This window comes from Siphateles boraxobius, unplaced genomic scaffold (genome assembly GCF_051911475.1).
Source record: "Siphateles boraxobius isolate OS27281-9 unplaced genomic scaffold, OSU_SipBor_1 130, whole genome shotgun sequence".
Classification (NCBI taxonomy): Eukaryota; Metazoa; Chordata; class Actinopteri; order Cypriniformes; family Leuciscidae; genus Siphateles; species Siphateles boraxobius.
The window spans coordinates 51,530,287-51,541,451 of record NW_027508734.1 but is presented as its reverse complement, the minus strand read 5'-3'; the positions used below and the strand labels follow the sequence as shown (position 1 = coordinate 51,541,451).

Genomic DNA, 11,165 nt, shown 5'->3' with positions numbered 1-11,165 from the left:
GGACAGAAACTGCTACGTTGCAGGGCATCAGCATGGAAGGATCTAGCAACACTACAAACCATTTGTCACAGAGCCAACAATATTATTATACAATGTCAGGTTTATTAAAAGGAAAAAAGCTACAGCAGAGGGGAAATGCAGTAAAGAGAAAGAATATACAGAAAATAATTTCTTAATTAGGATAACAGAATTTGGTTTTAGGTTTGCTTATTAATTTAATATTGCTCATACAGTGTCACTTACGTTTGGATGTCAAAACCTTCTTAAAATAAATTATAAAAATTAAAAATGTAAATTTGAGAAATTGAGAAATAAGAAAATGACAGATGCATGGTGATATAGGTGAAAATATTGTGACAAAATGGATATGAAGATATGAGCTTCCTCGGTTAACCTGTGTTTCCTACAACTCTGGCAGCAGCTTTCTTCAGAAATGTTGAGCTTGTGGAGCTTCCCCTCTGTTTTAGAGGGGTTATTTTGTTGCTGCTGAAATCACAGAATTTTTTTATCAATATTAAAATATTATGTTTACGTTTATGTTAAATAAATTAGCTCACTTCCAAGTAAAACCTTTACTAAAACTCTCATCTACACATAAGAGGTGATTAAAAGCCCAAACTTTCATAAACAAAAGCTCAACCGAGTTAACGTTAACGTTAGCTTAACCTCTTCTGAAAACGGTTGAGATGCTAACGGACTTTTTCCGAAGACACTAAACCATGTCTATAAAGTAAATATTCAACAAAAGCGTGTCAATTACAAGTAAGAGAAGTGTCAAGAACAGTTGTGTGTATTATTTGTGTGCTCTTAGAGACTAATCTTACCTGAAAGCAGTGAAAACAACAGCGAGAGAGGGAGTTTTGCTGCCTGTCAGTCGCAGTGGTCCCGCGCCGTTTCCATGGCAACTCTGCGCCACTCCAGTGTTTGAAAGCGACTCGAAAGTTAACGCGCACTGCCATTGATTAAACCCATAGATTAAACCACGTCAAAAGCATGCAGCATTTACAAATATAAATATATAGAATTAGAACATTACTTAAATAAAAATCTCATAATTATTAAATTATTAATTTAAAACTAATTTTGGAGATCTATGACCCTTTAATATGTGCAATGGCCTATGCATTTTTAGTTATTAGTTATTTTTTTGGTAAAGCCTAGCCTACTTCTGGTAAGTGTTAATGCTTTTCCCCGGGCTTAAGTAAAAATATGTCTGTGAAAAATAATAGGCCTAGTATGATTTAATTAAATGCATTTATGGTGAGACAACTACATTTTCATTTCAATCTGTGTTCATTTTGACCACAAACCGTCACTTTAATTCAGCGCGTGCAGCACAGCTGAGCATGTCTGAGACTGAGAGTTTTAAATTGTGCAGCCTACAGCTCTAAAAAGACCAGCCATTTCTCATATTTTTATCACATCCTTTATCAAAATGGTTAATTATAAAAGACATGTTGTTGGTTTAATGCAAAGAGATGGACCCGTGCAAACATCGGCCTCCCGTATAGTGGGCCGACCCAAAGCCGCTGCTACGGAGCTGGGGAATAGAACACTGACTAACAGGAGTTCTGCCTATGCCTGGCCGATGCCTCTGCGATGTTATAGGGAGGGAGGCCGACGCTCGATGTTTGGCCGACGTCGGCCAAACATACGTGTGCTATCTGGGAAATATGTATATTGGTAATTAAATTAACTAAATCACCCTTATCTTTCAGATAACAAACAAAAATAAATACTCCCTCAATCAAATGACTTCTATATCAACAAAACAGAGTATAAAAACACCCTTAACGTTGTGACTGCTATCAAAGATCTGCTAAATAGTTACTAGTTCAGCTGAGCTAACAGCAGAGCTAAAATCAGGGCAAATTCACATTGTAAATACTAGTGATTAGCATGCGGCTAACGCGATTAGCGATCTTTTATGAGCATCTTAAACAGCATAAAACAATCTTAATCTGTGTCTATAGTATCAGATAGTAAGAATCAGGATCACAACTCCGATTGGTTTTATAAGAACAGTTTTTTTTTCACCATGCTGGAGCTAACACAGTCAGCATAACACTCAATATTAACACTCTTACCGGAGGTATCTTTAGGAGCTCGCAAAGTCGTGCGATTTATCTCTCTCTCTCTCTCTCACAGCTTTTAACCTAATGGACACACAATATATCAATATTTGGTAAGAGTTCTCTCTTTCAATTTCGATCCCTGAGAGGATATTTCCATACCAGTCCTTATATGCGTTCGGACAACGTCTCCACCGGAAGAAAGGTGTGTTTTTTTCAAAACTCCCTGGAGTGCACGCACCACCCCCCTGGCGGATTAGAAGGTTTGCACTTCCGTAACCTTGTATGGGTTACACTCTCCCCTCCAAACTTATGCACGTCCCTGTGCATGGCAGTGTTCAAACGGTTATCACCGGAGGGGACAAAACAGGGGAATGTTTTGACGTATCACTCTCACTTATGACATCATTCCACACAGTAGTCAGCCCTTGAAAGAGTGACTTCACCACTGTAACTAAAGGAGTTCCCAATTCAGTGTAGTCCAGCCGCCTAGGTGGCTGACCATTCCTCTCAGATCTCCTTATCAGGTCATCAGTATCTGCTTGTTCCTCCAGCTCCTTAATCTCCTCTTCTCCTTTCTTTTCAGGGACAGGTGTCTCATCACATTCTGGTATGTCGGAGAGGATTGGAAGTTGTTCAAGATAGTTCTCCTCCGAGCCTTCCGCAAGGTCATCACTGTCAGGTAAGTTCATCTCTCTTTCCGCAGGTTCATTTCCAGGTAAGTTAGTCTCTCTTTCCACAGATTCATTTCCAGGTAAGTTCATGTCTAGCATTACTCGGTTGACTGGAGTGGTGTCAGGTAAGATATTCGCATTAGCTGGGACATCATCAGTCACCTTGTTGAGTTTTGTCGTCAAATTCTCTTTAGGATGACTTTGACCATGGTGTCTTTGAACATCTCGCAAGACAATATACCTGGTTACTTCTGGAAAAGGTTCTTTTTGGGACCATGTAACAGGAATGATATCATCCTCATCCGAGGACTGATCAACTTTTCTTGGGTCACTGCGAATGTTCTGGCGTGTCTTGCGGCGCTAAAGTGTTTTGGGTTGTTCTTCTGGTGTTATTTGGAGGAAACCACATGGGAGCAAGAGGTCTCAATGCAGCGTGCGCCAAGGGCCTTCTCCGGTCTCTGGTTTTACTGTATAGACGGGGAGGTCTCCAGCTTTCCTCACTACCACATGGACAGTGGATTCCCATTTATCAGCGAGCTTGTGCTTTCCGCGAATGCGTACGTTCCTAACAAGTACTCTTTCTCCAATGTCCAGAGCAGAAGGGGTCACACGCTTGTCAAATCTTGTTTTGTTCTTTTCAGCTACCTTGGCAGCACTCCTTGTAGCTATTTTGTAGCTCTCCTCGAGGTGGGATTTGAGGTGCTTTACATACTGGGAGTGTGACTTCTGTTGCCCTTCTTTGACAGGTAAGCCGAATGCAAGGTCAACTGGCAGGCGTGGCTGGCGTCCGATCATTAGCTCATACGGCGTGAACACAGTCACTTCACTCCTGGTACAATTGAACAGGTGGACCAGAGGCTTCACAAAGTCGTTCCAGTGCGACTTATCCTGGTTTTCCAGAGTGCCAAGCATGTCTAAAAGTGTGCGGTTAAAACGTTCCACCGGGTTCCCCCTTGGGTGGTACGGAGTTGTTCGAATTTTCCGTATGCCTGCAATTTCACACAGTTGTTTGATTAGCCGCGACTCAAAATCGGGACCTTGGTCACTGTGCAGTTTCTATGGAATACCATAATGGACGATGAAATTGTCCCATAAGCACTTTGCAACCGTTTGAGCCTTTTGGTTTGGTGTTGGGATAGCCACTGCTTATTTTGTGAAGTGATCTGTGATCACGAGAATGTCCTTCGTGTTGCTTCTGTCCGGTTCAATGGACAAGAAGTCCATGCAGACAAGTTCAAGCGGTCTTGTCGTCATGATGTTCACTAAAGGTGCTCCCCTCTCAGGTAAGGTTTTCCTGAGCACACACCTGTTACACATCTTGACTTTCCTCTCAATGTCAGAGGCCATCCTCAGCCAGTAGAATCTGGCTCTGACCAAGTCCAGCGTGCTGTCTTTTCCCATATGACCCATGTTGTCATGCAGGCTAGTTAAGACCGTCTGACGAAACTCTTCAGGTAAAACTAGATGATACTGTGTGTGGCCTTCTTCTTCGCGTGTTCTATAGAGGATGCCGTTCCGCAGTTCAAGCCTGGTCAACTCTCTCAACAACAGAGGTAGGTCTGGAAGCACAGCTCTTACAGCGGGCGGCGGTTTCTCGCCACACTCAATATGGGAGAGGACATGTCTAATACACTGGTCCACCCTCTGTTTGTCTCTGGGATCAGCTTCTGATAGGTGTGGGACGATGGGAAGCCCTCCAAGCTCATCTTCCTGCTCAAATCTGTCAGGAACAGCATCTCCAGAGCAAGGCAAGGCTCTCGATGAGGGAGATGCTTCTATCTCTGCTCATTACATCATTGGCACCATAAATAAGTTGTCTCTCATAGATGGCACGAACAACCCCCTGATCCACCGCCTCAATGTTATCTGGATTTGATAGATGGTATTGTGTGAACTGGCGGATCTTGTCCCACTCTTTTTGATATGAGGGGTCGTCATGCAGGTCGCCATGGGGACGTCGCGATAGTGTGTCAGCATCCCCATTCTGCTTCCCGGGGCGGTACTGGAGCTTAAAGTCAAAGGTAGAGAGAGCAGCTAACCACCTGTAGCTAGTTGCATCGAGTTTGGCTGAGGTAAGTATGTAGGTGAGAGGGTTGCTGTCGGTGACTACTGTGAACTGATTGCCATAGAGGTAGTCGCTGAACTTCTCGGTTACAGACCATTTTAGTGCTAAAAACTCAAGCTTGTGAGCTGGATAGTGGGACTCACTACGTGATAACCCTCTACTCGCGTAGGCGATGACACACAGCTGTCCCTCCTGCTCCTGATATAAGGCCGCTCCGAGGCCGGTGGTACTTGCATCCGTGTGAAGGATGTAAGGAAGTGCAGGATTTGAGAAAGCCAGAACTGGGGACGTTGTCAACTTCCCGGTGATCATCTCGAATGCCTGTTGGCAGGCAGGAGTCCAACGGTTCAAGAATGGTTCTTTGGGGTGGTGGTATTGGCCACTCTTTTCCTTGGACTTTAGGTGTTTCCCTAGAGGTGGGTAACCAGATGTTAAGTCGTTCAGGGGTTTCATTATACTTGAATAGCCTTTAATGAACTTCCTATAATACCCACAGAATCCGAGGAAAGCCTTCAACTCTTTTAGATGCCGAGGGACTGGCCAGGTCTTTAACGCTGCAATCTTTTCCGGGTCGGTCTCCACTCCCTGCTCTGAGACCACATGCCCCAAGTACCGGACTGAAGACTGAAAGAATTTACATTTTTCCGGGGACAGCTTGAGCCCATACTCCTTCAGGCGGTTGAGAACCTTGGTGAGTCTGGCTTCATGATCTTATAACGTTTTCGAGAAGACTATCAAGTCATCCAGGAAAACGACAACTTCCTTCAAGTTCATGTCTCCCATGCACTTTTCCATCAGTCTCTTGAAGGTACTTGGGGCATTTGTCACCCCCTGAGGCATGCGATTAAACTCCCAGAAACCAAGTGGGCATACAAAAGCGGTCTTTGGCTTGTCAACCTCGTCGACTTCGATCTGATAGTAGCCAGACTGTAGGTCGAGGACGCTGAACCACTTGGAACCGGAGAGTGCTGTGAAGGTGTCATCCATCCTCGGAATTGCATATGCGTCTTTCACCGTCTGCAGGTTCAGTTTCCTGTAATCAATACAGAGGCGTACCTTGCCATTTTTCTTCCTGACTACGACAATTGGAGAGGAGAATGGAGACTCACTTTCACGGATCACCCCAGCGTCGAGAAGCTCTTGAAGATGTTGACGAACAGCTTCTACGTCGTGTGGGTGTATTGGCCGAGCTCTGAGTTTGAATGGTGTTTCATTGGACAGCTTGATGTGATGCTTGACTTTGTTTGTCCTTCCAAAGTCAGTGTCGTTCTGGGCGAAGACCTCAGGCATGCCATTCAATTTTCAAGTGATTCTGTCTCTCCATTCTGGAGGAACTGGGGACTCACCGAAGTCAAAGGCTAGATCAGCTGTCTTGGAGCATTCTGGTTCAGACGGATTGGTCACGCTCTGTTTGAGAGACAGAATGGCCTGGATTGCACTAAGCTCAGCAATCACACTCTTAGCTGGGATAATAATGTCATGTTCCGACTCGTTGGAGACCACAACTGGTAGTCGGCCTGGTAGGTCAACAAGACAGGGCTTTACCAGCAGCCCTCCAGGCAGAGAAGAGGACGAAGGATACCCTATGATAGCAGATTTTTCAGTATGAAACCCTTTAACTAATGCCACTCCCTCCAGAACGACTGTTCCTCTAGCTGGAATGAGCTTTCTGTCTCTGCCTCGCATCCTCACCAGTCCGATGTTACTGTCATGACTTTGTTCCCGTCGCAGTTGAAGTACTTTCAGCACTGTCCTGTAGCCGTTCGAGACAGGATGGTAGTTTGCTGGACTTTTTTCCCTGCACATACCATATGCTACATCGAGTGTGTTTATACCAACTAGTATCTGGTCCCCTGAAGTACCGCTGTCTGGAACAACCAAGGCCAATGTTGGGACTTCATATTCAGCTCCAAGGCACTGTTTTGGGAAGGTGATTGTGACTTCAATATATCCAAGTTAGGGCACAGATTGGCCATTGGCCCCTTCAACTTCCAGAAGGTTATAGAGTGGTTCGATCTGCTGTTCATGTAGGTATTCTTCATAGAAAGACTTGGATACTGTGGTTACTTGTGAACCTGTGTCAAAGAGACAGCTGAACTGTTTGCCCTGGATGGTAACTTGGCCTGTACTTTTCATGCCTATAAGTTCTTGCGGGACTCTGAAGGGGTGTTTCCTAACAGTAGATTGGTTCAAGGCAGCACTGAACTTGGGCTTGGCATCACTTTTATCATTAGCAGGGCGTTGGGCGTTTGCCCTGCAACTGAGACTCCATCTAAAAATCCCTTTTGTCTGGTGAGTGTTCTTTAGCCTCTCAGAGGCGCCGTTTTTCTCTCAATTGATCTCTTTTTTCATTGACGAGAGTGGGGTTTGGAGTGTTGCTGCAGGCTGAGGAGATGTGTCTGTCTTCACCGCAGTTGAAAAAATACCAAGGTCTCGGCTGGGTGCTTGTCTTTGAATCGATAGGTTTCCAGCTTGGTGCTCTAGGGTCAAATTTAGATGCTGGCCCACCTGATGGGTGCTCAGTATTCCTCTTGGTCTTTGTGACCTTCTTGGCCTTCTTAGACATCAGCGTGGTGAGTTGGCTCTGCAAGGACGCCACCTGCTGTCTAAGCTCTGTCAATGGATCGGATTCAGGCTGGAATGCTGCTTGTCGACTGCAGACACATGCACTCTGAGAACTTGCCATAACCCGGAAGCTTCTTCATACGTGTGGCTTTAGCTGCCTGCATGTCCTTCTCAGTGCGGACTAATAACAGGAGCTCTGAAAATGATGGTGGGTGACTTTTCTTTTCTTCGAGGTTGAGGTCAGAGAGTAAGAGGTTGTCCCAACACCCACGACAAAACTGTTTGAGAATGTGTCTATCTGCTTCTCCAGCAGTAGCTCCTCCTCTCTTAACAGCAAGGTTCAGGGCAGCTTGAAGGCGGCAGAGGTAGGTAGAGGCCTTTTCACCAGGATCCTGAAGAGTATTCATGAACTGGGCGAAAAGCTCCTCGCCATCCTCAACAGTTACAAAGGCTGCATCCAGCAGTTGAAGGTAGGTTTCAGGAGTGGCTTCAGGGCTCAGTCTTTTGACAATATCTGCAGCAGGGGAGAGAAAACTTTCAAAGATTTTCCGAGATTTCTGAAGATTAGACAGGGTGGGGTCTTTCCTGAGAAGCTCGACATGTGAACGCCATGTGTCATAGTCTGTCTCACTATTGGGTCTGGGGAGCTTGCCTGAGAATGAACGAAGTTTGATGGGAAAGTGTGAATGCTTGTTTAACTCGTCTCTCCTCACAATGTGCTCAACGATGACCTTTTGAATTTCAGGTGGATTCAGGTCGCTCTCCACAATGGACAGACTTCGCTTCACATCAGCTGGTGGGCATGGCTCAGTGCCACTATGAATGAACCTTTCCTGTGGAGGATCTGAGAGCAGCTGGGGATGTGGGGGTTCAAATGTGTCAAGAGACGTGTTGGGCTGTTTAGGCCCAAACTCATTATCACCACTGCCATCAGTTTCGATTGTCTCACTGATCTCTGACATCATGTCTTTCAGCACCTCTTCGTAGCCTCGTCCACTCAGTTTCGCTAACTGCTTTATTTCATCAAGGTAGGCTTTGGTAACACTGCAGCCAACTTTAGTGGTGTACACACTTGCCAGAGCTTGAACGTAATATTTTACATCTGGATTGTCCTTAAGTACATGTGTGTAGGGCAGAAGAGGGGCTAAAGCTTCCATGGCGACACTATCTTGATACTCCGTAATCAGGTTTTTATAAAATTCTGAGTTAATGTCAGTAACTGGGACAAGTCTCATGGAGCCATATCTCTTAAGGAAGTCTATGATTTCCTCATCGTCTGGTGATTCAAGCAAACCACTCACCATTACTGCTTTGGGGACTTTGATACCTGAGCACATTATGAATTCCATCTTTAGTAGAGAGTGATCTCTAAACAGATAACACAGAATTTACACACTGCGGAAATAGTTTCTCACACTTGTAATGTGGTTCACTGCTAACACATAACCAAACTCCTGGCTGGCTTGCCACTTGTAACCCTCTAGCAGTCTCGTAAATATACCTGACAACTAATTTGATTAGCTCTGGATCAAACTGGGCTAATATCAGAACTCTAGTTACGACTACGGAGCCTGAAATGATAAAATGTCAGCAGAAACAGACACCACAACAGGGGTGAAGCTCAAGAGATGTATTGTACAAGTTAATGACAGTTATTCACATTCCCTGCCTACCTAAGCCGGCTTCCTGGGTGCACAGTCGCACACTGAACCCAAAATAAACAATTTCACACGAAAGAAAGAGTCCGTGAAAGTGTTTGTGTGTGTTCCTCAAAGTATGTATGTTCGTTTCACTACCCGGGTAGGTTTATGTATTCTTATCTTTATGTAAAGAAGGCACAGGATGAAGATGGTTCCGCAGATGCCACGGCTGGCCACACCAGGCTCTCGGTCCGCTCAATGGTTTCTTTGGTTGGCTCGCTACTGACCGCAGGTCAGATTCAGATGATTTGTTCCTCTCTAAAAAAAACCAATCTATGCATACAGTACAGAATACATTAATTACGATTGCCTCATTTTCATTCAAATCCAATCAACTTATCTCCATTCAACTGTCAAATCAATATATCCAATTGTACAGGATATAAACACTCTAATCATTATGTAAATGAATAGGTACACATCACACCATATAAGATAGGTCAGTTCCAATAAACAACAATCAATCGATCAATCATGTATGTACTTCCATCTCACAGCATAAAATAGAATCATGAGATTTCTGAACCCAGACATTTGCTTTTAACTTTTTTAAATCTATTATGCATCTTAATGACATTTTTAACATCACATTTTAATATATTCATTCTTTTTAACAGTTAAGATGAACTTATATTCTTCATATACATATCAAATATGTATATTGGTAATTGAATTAACTAAATCACCCTTATCTTACAGATAGCAAACAAAAATAAATACTCCCTCAATCAAATGACTTCTATATCAACAAAACAGAGTATAAAACACCCTTAACGCAGCAGAGCTAAAATCAGGGCAAATTCACATTGGAAATAGTAGTGATTAGCACGCGGCTAGCGCGATTAGCGATCTTTTATGAGCATCTTAAACAGCATAAAACAATCTTAATCTGTGTCTATATGGTATCAGATAGTAAAAATCAGGATCATAACTCCGATTGGTTTTATAAGAACAGTTTTTTTTTCACCATGCTGGGGCTAACACAGTCAGCATAACACTCAATATTAACACTCTTACCGGAGGTATCTTTAGGAGCTCGCAAAGTCGTGTGATTTATCTCTCTCTCTCTCTCTCTCTCTCTCTCTCTCTCTCTCTCTCTCTCACAGCTTTTAACCTAATGGACACACAATATATCAATATTTGGTATGAGTTCTCTCTTTGAATTTCGATCCCTGAGAAGATATTTCCATAACAGTCCTTGATGCGTTCGGACAACGTCTCCACCGGAAGAAAGGTGTGTTTTTTTTCTCCCTGGAGTGCACACACCACCCCCCTGGCGGCTTAGAAGGTTTGCACTTCCGTAACCTTGTATGGGTTACACAAACAAATCCATGCATTATCGTATGAAGAGACTGAACAGCTGTTTGATGACTGTATCCCTGAGTGAGGGGCAGTAGCTGAAAAGATCATTGTTTTATAAGCATTATAAACCAACAGCAGTTTTATCAAAGCAATGAAGTCATAGAAATTCAGTGTACGAACACATGAATCAACAGTCAGGGAAAAAATACTCAGACAGCCTAAATCACATCTCATAATCTGCTAACAAACCTGTCGCTCAAACCGTGCCATATTCCTGGAAGCCATCGCTGTGAGATAGAGTTAAACCTTAAACTCTTTGGAAAGCTTGGTTTTGATATCATGGTTTGACCTTGAACATCTCATATTGTGCTATAGTTACTGTCTGCAGCAGGATGCTTATTTCTAAAATGTCAGTTTTCAGTGAAATTTGATACAGAAAATTAGTGGCCGATCAGAGCCGCATGTCTGTCAAACCCAAACTACTGTAGGTTGTAAAGCATAATATCCAGACACAACACTTCACCTGCACACCTGTTTCACACTGCTGGGCCAATAATTGGAAACCACTAACATCACTAATGGCCCGTTTCCACTGAGCGGTACGGTACGGTACAGTTCGGTACGGTACGCAATTATTTGCGTTTCCACTGTCAAAAGTTGTGAATGGTACCAAAAAGCTGAACCGTACCGTACCACTTTTTGGGTACCCTTCCGTTGGGGTACCTAGCGCAGTGGTACGGTACTAAAGGGAGGAGCTAGACTCACTGCAGAACGTTGATTGGTTGAC

The 11,165-nt window shown here is 43.9% G+C and overlaps 1 long non-coding RNA gene across 1 annotated transcript; it reads right to left on the bottom strand.

Annotated features, from left to right (window-relative positions):
• LOC143736689 (uncharacterized) lies at positions 1-933 on the bottom strand. The gene is made up of 3 exons (XR_013203560.1): positions 825-933; positions 395-486; positions 1-42 (listed from the first exon to the last, which is right to left on the bottom strand). It is a non-coding gene; the product is annotated as an uncharacterized LOC143736689 (long non-coding RNA).
• Between the last annotated feature and the right edge of the window lie 10,232 nt (positions 934-11,165).